Consider the following 11,894-nt stretch of genomic DNA (forward strand, 5'->3'; position numbering starts at 1 on the left):
CAAAACAAGTCAGACAGAGAAGACTTGAATAAATAATCCTCCAATGCAAAGACATAAATGTACAATGACAAAAAACAAAAGGAAACAGGAAATCATAAAATTTGACCTTCTCAAGTGGGCAAAGCAAAGAAATGGTGATTGGCCTAATGAGATAGTGATATGTGAATTATCTGACCAAGAATTCAAAATATCAGTTTTAAGCAAAGTCAGTGATTTCCAAGATAACACAGAAAAGTGATTCAGAAATTTACTAGAAAATTTTAACAAAGAGATTAAAACAATTTAAAAAATTAAACACAAATCTTAGAACCGAGAAATGTCACAGGAAGTCAGGGACCCCGAACGGAGAGACTGGCTGAAGCTGCGGCAGAAGAACATAAATTGTGATGATTTAATGGACATTTATCAGTTCCCCAAATTAATACTTTTATAATTTCTTATGCTTGTCTTTACTGCAATCTCTGAACATAAAATGTGAAGATTTCATGGACGATTATCACTTCCCAAAGCAATACTCTTATAATTTCTCATGCCTGTGTTTACTTTAATCTCTTAATCCTGTCATCTTCATAAGCTGAGGATGTATGTCACCTCAGGACCCTGTGATGATTGTGTTAACTGTACAAACTGTTTGTGAAACATGTGTGTTTGAACTATATGAAATCAGTGCACCCTCAAAAAGAACAGAATAACAGCGATTTTCAGGGAACAAGGAAAGAAAACCATAAAGTCTGACTGCCTGCAGGGTCAGGCAGAATATAGCCATATTTTTCTTCTTGCAGAAAGCGAGTAGGAGAAATTTTGCTGAATTCTTTTCCCAGTAAGAAATAACCCTGGGGAAGGAATGCATTCCTTAGGGGAGGTCGACAAATGGCTGCTCTGGGAGGGTCTGTCTTATGCAGTTGAGATAAGGGATGAAATACGCCCTGGTCTCCTGCAGTGCCCTCGGGCTTGCTAGGATTGGGAAATTCCACCCTGGTGAATTCTAGTCAGACCGGTTGTCTGCTCTTGAACCCTGTTTCCTGTTAAGATGTTTATCAATAGAGTGTGTGCACAGTGGGTCACGAACCCTCATCAGTAATTCTAATTTTGCCCTTGCCTTGTGATCTTTTATTGTCCTTTGAAGCATGTGATCCTTGTGACCTACTGCCTGTTTGTACACCCCCTCCCCTTCTAAAATCCCTAATAAAAACTTGCTGGTTTTGCAGCTTGGGGTCGCCATCACGGTCGTACCAATATGTGATGACACCCCCGGAGGCCCAGTTGTAAAATTTCTCTCTTTGTACTCTTTTTCTTTATTTCTCAGACTGGTTGACACTTAGGGAAAATAGAAAGAACCTACATTGAAATATTGGGGGCTGGTTCCCCTGATAGAGAAATAAATTTGCTGAACTTAAACATTCATTAGAGGCTCTCAACAGAAGAATGAACTAAGCAGAGGAAAGAATCAGTGAGCTCAAAGACAGCCTATTTGAAAATATAGTCAGAGGAGAAAAAAGAAAAAAGAATGAAAAAGAACAAAGATTGCCTATAAGATATAGAAAATCACCTTGAAAGACCAATGCTAAGAATTATTTGTGCACAAGAAAGAGTTGAGCAAGAGCAAGTAATAGAAAGCTTATTCAAAAAAATAATTAGGAAAACTACAAAACTTGCAAAAGAGATAAATATCCAGGTACAAGAAAGCCAGAGAACACCAAAGAGAATCAACCAAATAAGAGTATCCTGTCATATAATAATACAACTCTCAAATGACAAAGACAAGGACTGAGCACAGTGGCTCATATTTGTAACCCCAGCACCTTGGGAGGCAAGGATGGGAGGATCACTTGAGGCCAGGAGTTCAAGATCAACCTGGTCAGCATAACAAGACCCCATCCCTACAAAAATAAAAAATAAAAATTAGCCAAGCGCATGCCTGTAGTCATAGCTACTTGGGAAGCTGAGGAAGGAGGATCTCCAGGCTAACTTCTTTAGCGTAGGAGTTCAAGGCTTCAGTGAGCTATGAACATGGCACTGGAATTCTGCCTGGATGTCAGACCAAGACTTCATCTCAAAACAAAAAAGATCAAAGACAAAAGGGACACTAAGAGTAACAAGAGAAAAGAAGTGAATGAGATATGATGGAACTCCAATTTGTATGACAATAGACTTCTCAACTGAAACCATACAGGTCAGAAGGTAGTGGAATGACATTTTTAAAGTGTTGAAATGAAAAAAAAAAATCTTTCATCTAATAATACTATGTCTAGCAAAGCTTTCTTTCAAATGTGAAGGAGACAGAAAGTTTCTCCTAGATGGACAAAAGCTGAGATAATTCACCAACAGACCTGTCTAACAAGAAAGGCTAAATGGAATTATTCAATGTGAAATAAAAAAATGCTAACATACAAAATGAAAACATGTGTAGGTACAAAACCTACAGGTAAAATTAAGTCATTGGACAAAACCAAAATACTCTAATACTGTAATTGGAGTAGGTATGTAATCCACTTATAACCCTAGTATAGTATGAAGCACAAAAGGCAAATCTGTCAATAATTACATCTACAGGAACCTATTAAGAAAGAGGCAAATTAAAAATATGTAAATCAAGATGACAGAAAGTCAAAATATGGAGAAATACAGTTAAAGTATAGAGTTGCATTTTTGTTTTTTCTTTGTATATTTCCATTCTTTTTAATCCAAGATGCGCTGTCATCTTTTAAAAATAATTTTTATACCAATAAGATGTTTTAAATAAGACTCATCACAATTACAATGCAGAAACCTATAATAGATTTACTAAACATAAAAAGCAACTAATTAACAAATTAAAACATGCTGCTAGAGAAAATACTTATCCACAGATGAAAACAGTAAGAAAGAAAGAAAAGAAGATACGAGTTACAAAACATCCAGAAAGCAAGCATCAAAATAGCAGTAATAAGTTCTTAATTATCAATAATAACACTGAATCTAAATTGACTCAATTCTCCCATTAAAAGGCATAAACTGTTGGGAGGCCAAGGTGGGCGGATCATGAGGTCAGGAGATCAAGACTATCTTGGCTAACACAGTGAAATCTCGTCTCTGTACTAAAAATACAAAAAACTTAGCCAGACATGGTGATGGGTGCCTGTAGTCCCAGCCACTCAGGCTGAGGCAGAAGAATGGCGTGAACCCAGGAGGTGAATCTTGCAGTGAGTCGAGATCACGCCACTGCCCTCCAGCCTTGATGACAGAGTGAGACTCCGTCTCAAAAAAAAAAAAAAAAAAAAAAAAAAAAAAGGCATAAAGTGGCTGAATGTATAAAGAATAAGATCAAACTATATGTTGCCTACAAGAAACCTATTTCACTTGTACAGATACACATCAACTAAAAATGAAGAGTGGGAACAAATATTCTATGCAAATAAACCAAAAAAGAGCAGGAATAGCTATATTTATATCAGATTTAAAATACTAGAAGTTAAAGACTGTAAAAAGAGACAAAGGTTACCATATAATGAAAAAGACAATTCAGCAAGAGAATATGACAATTATAAATATCTACACAACCATCACTGGAGCACCCAAATACATAAGGCAAATATTAATACATCTAAAGAAAGAGATAGACTGCAATACAATAATAGTACGATGTTCAACAATCCAATCTCAGTAAGGGACAGGTTATCCAGACAGAAAACATCAACAAAGAAATATTGGAGTTAAACTACACACCAGAACAAAGAAATCCTAACTGACATATTTACAGAATGTAACTGAAATATTTACAGAATATTGCACCCAACTGCAATAGAATAACAATAGTTTCATCAGCACATGAAACATTTTCCAGAATAGAACACATGGTAGGCCTCAAAACAAGTTCAAATAAGTTATAAAAAGTAGTAAAAATATCAAGTATCTTTTCTGATAACAATGGAATAAAACTAGAATTTAATAACAAGAAGAATCTTGGAAACTACACAAACACATGAAAATAAAACAACATGCTCCTGATTGATCGATGGCTCAATGAAGAAATTAAGTAGAAAATTAAAATATTTCTTAAAACAAATGAAACTTGAAATACAACAGATCAAAATCTATGGTATAGAGCAAACGATGTACTAAGAGGGACATTTATAGCAATAAACACCTATATCAAAAAAGCAGAAAGACTTCAAATAAGTAGCTCATGCACCTTAAGAAACTAGGAAATAAAAAATGAACTGAACCCAAAATTAGTGGAAGAAAATAAATAATAAAAATCAAAGCAGAAATAAACATAATTTAGACTAAGTGAACAATACAGAAGATCAATAAAATTAAAGGTGGTGTTCTGAAAAGATAAAATCAACAAACATTTAGGGAGAAAAAAAGAGTACAACAAAAATAAATAAAATCAGAAACAAAACGAAGACATAACCACAGGAACCACAGAAATATAAGGTATCACTAGATTATTATGAAAAATTATGTGCTAACAAATTAGAAAATCTAAAAGAAATGGAAAAATCCTGGACACATACAACTTACCAGGATTGACCTATGAACAAATAGGAAACCTCACCAAACCAATAACTAGTAATGAGATAAAAGTTGTAATAAAAAGTCACTTATTAAAGAAAAGCCCAGGACCTGATGGCTTCACCTGAATTCTACTAAACATTTAAAGAGGAACTAATACTAATTCTATTCAAAATCTTCAAACAAACAAACAAACAACAACAACAACAAAAACTGAAAAGGAGGGAATACTTCAAACTCATTCTAAGACATTAGCATTACCCTGACATCAACACCAGATAAGAACACAACAAAAAAAGAAAACTATTAGCCAATGTACTAATGAACACAGACGCAAAAATCCTCAACAAAACCAATCAAATTGAATTCAACAATAGATTGAAAAGATCATTCACCATGATCAAGTGAGATTCTTCCTAGGGATGCAAGGAGGGTTCAACATATGCAAATCAATTAACATAATACATCACATTAACATAACCAGGAACAAAAGCCATATGATCATTTCAATAGGCGCTGGAAAAGTATTTGATAAAATTCAACATCTCTTTATGATAAAAATCTCAGAAGAGGAACATACCTCAAAATAATAAAGGCCATATGTGGCAAATTCACAACTAACATTGTACTGAACAGGGAAATCTTGAAAGCATTTTCATTGAGATCCAGAATAAGATAAGAATGCCTACCTTCACCATTTTTATTCAAGATAGTACTGGAAGTTCTCACCAGAAAAGTTAGCCAAGAGAAAGTAAAAAAGGAATCCAAATAGAAAAGAGGAAGTTACAGTATCCTTGTATGAGAATAACATAGTTTTATAATTAGAGAAACCTAAAGTCTCTAACAAAAAATTGTTAGAACTGATAAATTCAGTAAAGTTGCAGTAAACAAAATCAACATACAAAAATCAGTAGCATTCGTATACACCAACAGTGCACAATCTGAAAAATAAATTAAGAAAGCAAACACATGCACAATGGCTTCAAATAATATAAATTACCTAGAAATTAATTTAAGCAAAGAAGTGAAAGTTCTATACAAAGTAAATTATAAATGACTCATGAAGGAAATTGAGGAAGACACAATAAAATGGAAAGATATTCCACGTTCAGGAATTAGAAGAATTAATAAAAATTCAATGCAATAGCTTTCCAAATATCAATGTCATTCACAGAAATAGAAGAAAACATTCCTAAAAAGTATACGGAACCACAAAAGAGCACAAATAGCCAAAGCAATACTGATCAAAAATAACAAAGCTGGAGACATCATGTTACTTGACTTCCAAATATGCTACAAAGCTATGGTAAACAAATAAGCATAGTACTGGAATAAATACAGACACAGCGACCAAAGGAACATAATAAGTAACCCAGATGTAAGTCCATACATTTATAGCCAACTTATTTTTCACAAAGGTGCCAAGAACATACAATAGTGAAAGATAATCTCTTTAACAAATGATGCTATGAAAACTGGTTAACAATATGCAGAAGAATAAAACAAGACCCCTATGTCTCAAAAATCAAATCAAAATGGATTAAAGCCTCACAACTATGAAACTATTAAAATAAAACACTGGGGAATAGGTGCTTCCTTTATTGGTCTGAGCAAAGATTTTTCATGTAAGATCTAAAAAGCACAGGCAGCTAAATCAAAAATAAATAGGATTACATCAAGTTAAAAGCTTCTGTAGGGCAAAGAAAACAATGAATAAAGTGAAGAGACAACCCACAGAGTAGGAGAAAAAAAACTGCAAATTATCCATCTGACAAGGGATTAATAACCAGAATACATAAGGAGCTCAAACAACTCAACAGCATGAAAACAAATACTCTAATTCAAAAACAGGCAAAAGACATTGAATAGACATTTTTCAAAAGAAGACATATCAATGACCAACAGGTATATAAAAATGTTCAGCATCACTTACTATCAGAGAAATGCAAATAAAAATGACAATTACATCTCATTTCACACTAGTTAAAATAGCTTCTATAAAAAAGACAGGGACTGGGGCGGAGCAAGATGGCCGAATAGGAACAGGTCCAGTCTCCATCTTCCAGCGCGAGTGACACAGAAGACCGGTGATTTCTGGATTTTCAACTGAGGTACTGGGGTCATCTCACTTGGGAGTGCCGGACAATCCGTGCGGGTCAGCTGCTGCAGCCTGACCAGCGAGAACTGAAGCAGGGCGAGGCATCGCCTCACCTGGGAAGCGCGAGGGGGAAGGGAGTCCCTTTTCCTAGCCAGGGGAACTGAGAAACACAACACCTGGAAAATCGGGTAACTCCCACCCCAATACTGCGCTGTAACACCGGCACACCGGAGAATATATCCCACACCTGGCCGGGAGGGTCCCACGCCCACGGAGCCTCCCTCCTTGCTAACACAGCAGTCTGCGGCAATCTAACCGCAAGGCAGCAGCGAGGCTGGGGGAGGGGCGCCCGCCATCGCTGAGGCTTCAGTAGGTAAATAAAGGCGCTGGGAAGCTCGAACTGGGTGGAGCTCACAGCAGCTCAAGGAAACCTGCCTGTCTCTGTAGACTCCGCCTCTGGGGACAGGGCTCAGCTAAAGGAGCAGAAGCCTGTGCAGACGCGAACGACTCTGTCTGACAGCTTTGAAGAGAGCAGTGGATCTCCCAACACGGAGGTTGAGATCTGAGAAGGGGCAGTCTGCCTGCTCAAGTGGGTCCCTGACCCCTGAGTAGCCTAACTGGGAGACATCCCCCACTAGGGGCAGTCTGACACCCCACACCTCACAGGGTGGAGTACACCCCTGAGAGGAAGCTTCCAAAGCAAGAATCAGACAGGTGCACTCGCTGTTCAGCAATATTCTATCTTCTGCAACCTCTGCTGCTGATACCCAGGAAAACAGGGTCTGGAGTGGACCTCAAGCAATCTCCAACAGACCTATAGCTGAGGGTCCTGACTGTGAGAAGGAAAACTATCAAACAGGAAGGACACCTATACCAAAACCCCATCAGTACGTCACCATCATCAAAGACCAGAGACAGATAAAACCACAAAGATGGGGAAAAAGCAGGGCAGAAAAGCTGGAAATTCAAAAAATAAGAGCACATCTCCTCCTGCAAAGGAGCACAGCCCATCGCCAGCAACGGATCAAAGCTGGTCAGAGAATGATTTTGATGAGATGAGAGAAGAAGGCTTCAGTCCATCAAACCTCTCAGAGCTAAAGGAGGAATTACGTACCCAGCGCAAAGAAACTAAAAATCTTGAAAAAAGAGTGGAAGAATTAACAGCTAGACTAATTAATGCAGAGAAGGTCATAAACGAAATGACAGAGATGAAAACCATGACACGAGAAATACGTGACAAATGCACAAGCTTCAGTAACCGACTCGATCAACTGGAAGAAAGAGTATCAGCGATTGAGGATCAAATGAATGAAATGAAGCGAGAAGAGAAACCAAAAGAAAAAAGAAGAAAAAGAAATGAACAAAGCCTGCAAGAAGTATGGGATTATGTCAAAAGACCAAATCTACGTCTGATTGGGGTGCCTGAAAGTGAGGGGGAAAATGGAACCAAATTGGAAAACACTCTTCAGGATATCATCCAGGAGAACTTCCCCAACTTAGCAGGTCAGGCCAACATTCAAATTCAGAAAATACAGAGAATGCCACAAAGATACTCCTCCAGAAGAGCAACTCCAAGACACATAATTGCCAGATTCACCAAAGTTGAAATGAAGGAAAAAATCTTAAGGGCAGCCAGAGAGAAAGGTCGGGTTACCCACAAAGGGAAGCACATCAGACTGACAGCAGATCTCTCGGCAGAAACTCTACAAGCCAGAAGAGAGTGGGGGCCAATATTCAACGTTCTTAAAGAAAAGAATTTTAAACCCAGAATTTCATATCCAGCCAAACTAAGTTTCATAAGTGAAGGAGAAGTAAAATTCTTTACAGATAAGCAAATGCTTAGAGATTTTGTCACCACCAGGCCTGCCTTACAAGAGACCCTGAAGGAAGCCCTAAACATGGAAAGGAACAACCGCTACCAGCCATTGCAAAAACATGCCAAAATGTAAAGACCATCGAGGCTAGGAAGAAACTGCATCAACTAATGAGCAAAATAACCAGTTAATATCATAATGGCAGGATCAAGTTCACACATAACAATATTAACCTTAAATGGAAATGGACTAAATGCTCCAATTAAAAGACACAGACTGGCAAACTGGATAAAGAGTCAAGACCCATCAGTCTGCTGTCTTCAGGAGACCCATCTCACATGCAGAGACATACATAGGCTCAAAAGAAAGGGATGGAGGAAGATCTACCAAGCAAATGGAGAACAAAAAACAGCAGGGGTTGCAATCCTAGTCTCTGATAAAACAGACTTTAAACCATCAAAGATCAAAAGAGACAAAGAAGGCCATTACATAATGGTAAAGGGATCAATTCAACAAGAAGAGCTAACTATCCTAAATATATATGCACCCAATACAGGAGCACCCAGATTCATAAAGCAAGTCCTTACAGACTTACAAAGAGACTTAGACTCCCATACAATAATAATGGGAGACTTCAACACTCCACTGTCAACATTAGACAGATCAACGAGACAGAAAGTTAACAAGGATATCCAGGAATTGAACTCATCTCTGCACCAAGCGGACCTAATAGACATCTATAGAACTCTCCACCCCAAGTCACCAGAATATACATTCTTCTCAGCACCACATCACACTTATTCCAAAATTGACCACATAATTGGAAGTAAAGCACTCCTCAGCAAATATAAAAGAACAGAAATTATAACAAACTGTCTCTCCGACCACAGTGCAATCAAACTAGAACTCAGGACTAAGAAACTCAATCAAAACCGCTCAACTACATGGAAACTGAACAACCTGCTCCTGAATGACTACTGGGTACATAACGAAATGAAGGCAGAAATAAAGATGTTCTTTGAAACCAATGAGAACAAAGATACAACATACCAGAATCTCTGGGACACATTTAAAGCAGTGTGTAGAGGGAAATTTATAGCACTAAGTGCCCACAAGAGAAAGCAGGAAAGATCTAAAATTGACACTCTAACATCACAATTAAAAGAACTAGAGAGGCAAGAGCAAACACATTCAAAAGCTAGCAGAAGGCAAGAAATAACTAAGATCAGAGCAGAACTGAAGGAGATAGAGACACAAAAAACCCTCCAAAAAATCAATGAATCTAGGAGTTGGTTTTTTGAAAAGATCAACAAAATTGACAGACCGCTAGCAAGGCTAATAAAGAAGAAAAGAGAGAGGAATCAAATAGACGCAATAAAAAATGATAAAGGTGATATCACCACCGACCCCACAGAAATACAAACTACCATCACAGAATACTATAAACACCTCTACGCAAATCAACTAGAAAATCTAGAAGAAATGGATAATTTCCTGGACACGTACACTCTTCCAAGACTAAACCAGGAAGAAGTTGAATCCCTGAATAGACCAATAGCAAGCTCTGAAATTGAGGCAACAATTAATAGCCTGCCCACCAAAAAAAGCCCAGGACCAGATGGATTCACAGGTGAATTCTACCAGAGGTACAAGGAGGGGCTGGTACCATTCCTTCTGAAACTATTCCAATCAATAGAAAAAGAGGGAATCCTCCCTAACTCATTTTAGGAGGCCAACATCATCCTGATACCAAAGCCTGGCAGAGACACAACAAAAAAAGAGAATTTTAGACCAATATCCCTGATGAACATCGATGCAAAAATCCTCAATAAAATACTGGCAAACCGGATTCAGCAGCACATCAAAAAGCTTACCCACCATGATCAAGAGGGCTTCATCCCTGGGATGCAAGGCTGGTTCAACATTCGCAAATCAATAAACGTAATCCAGCATATAAACAGAACCAAAGACAAGAACCACATGATTATCTCAATAGATGCAGAAAAGGCTTTTGACAAAATTCAACAGCCCTTCATGCTAAAAACGCTCAACAAATTCGGTATTGATGGAACGTTCCTCAAAATCATAAGAGCTATTTATGACAAACCCACAGCTAATATCATACTAAATGGGCAAAAACTGGAAAAATTCCCTTTGAAAACTGGCACAAGACAGGGATGCCCTCTCTCACCACTCCTATTCAACATAGTGTTGGAAGTTCTGGCTAGGGCAATCAGGCAAGAGAAAGAAATCAAGGGTATTCAGTTAGGAAAAGAAGAAGTCAAATTGTCCCTGTTTGCAGATGACATGATTGTATATTTAGAAAACCCCATCGTCTCAGCCCAAAATCTTCTTAAGCTGATAAGCAACTTCAGCAAATTCTCAGGATACAAAATTAATGTGGAAAAATCACAAGCATTCTTATACACCAGTAACAGACAAGCAGAGAGCCAAATCAGGAATGAACTTCCATTCACAATTGCTTCAAAGAGAATAAAATACCTAGGAATCCAACTTACAAGGGATGTAAGGACCTCTTCAAGGAGAACTACAAACCACTGCTCAGTGAAATCAAAGAGGACACAAACAAATGGAAGAACATACCATGCTCATGGATAGGAAGAATCAATATCGTGAAAATGGCCATACTGCCCAAGGTTATTTATAGATTCAATGCCATCCCCATCAAGCTACCAATGAGTTTCTTCACCGAATTGGAAAAAACTGCTTTAAAGTTCATATGGAACCAAAAAAGAGCCCGCATTGCCAAGACAATCCTAAGTCAAAAGGACAAAGCCGGAGGCGTCACGCTACCTGACTTCAAACTATACTACAAGGCTACAGTAACCAAAACAGCATGGTACTGGTACCAAAACAGAGATATAGACCAATGGAACAGAACGGAGCCCTCAGAAATAATGCCACACATCTACAACCATCTGATCTTTGACAAACCTGACAAAAACAAGAAATGGGGAAAGGATTCCCTATTTAATAAATGGTGCTGGGAAAATTGGCTAGCCATAAGTAGAAAGCTGAAACTGGATTCTTTCCTTACTCCTTATACGAAGATTAATTCAAGATGGATTAGAGACTTAAATGTTAGACCTAATACCATAAAAACCCTAGAAGAAAATCTAGGTAGTACCATTCAGGACATAGGCATGGGCAAGGACTTCATGTCTAAAACACCAAAAGCAACGGCAGCAAAAGCCAAAATTGACAAATGGGATCTCATTAAACTAAAGAGCTTCTGCACAGCAAAAGAAACTACCATCAGAGTGAACAGGCAACCTACAGAATGGGAGAAAATTTTTGCAATCTACTCATCTGACAAAGGGCTCATTTCCAGAATCTACAAAGAACTCAAACAAATATACAAGAAAAAAACAAACAACCCCATCCAAAAGTGGGGAAAGGATATGAACAGACATTTCTCAAAGGAAGACATTCATACAGCCAACAGACACATGAAAAAATGCTCA

This window comes from Piliocolobus tephrosceles, chromosome 13, assembly GCF_002776525.5.
Source record: "Piliocolobus tephrosceles isolate RC106 chromosome 13, ASM277652v3, whole genome shotgun sequence".
In the NCBI taxonomy this organism is placed as follows: Eukaryota; Metazoa; Chordata; class Mammalia; order Primates; family Cercopithecidae; genus Piliocolobus; species Piliocolobus tephrosceles.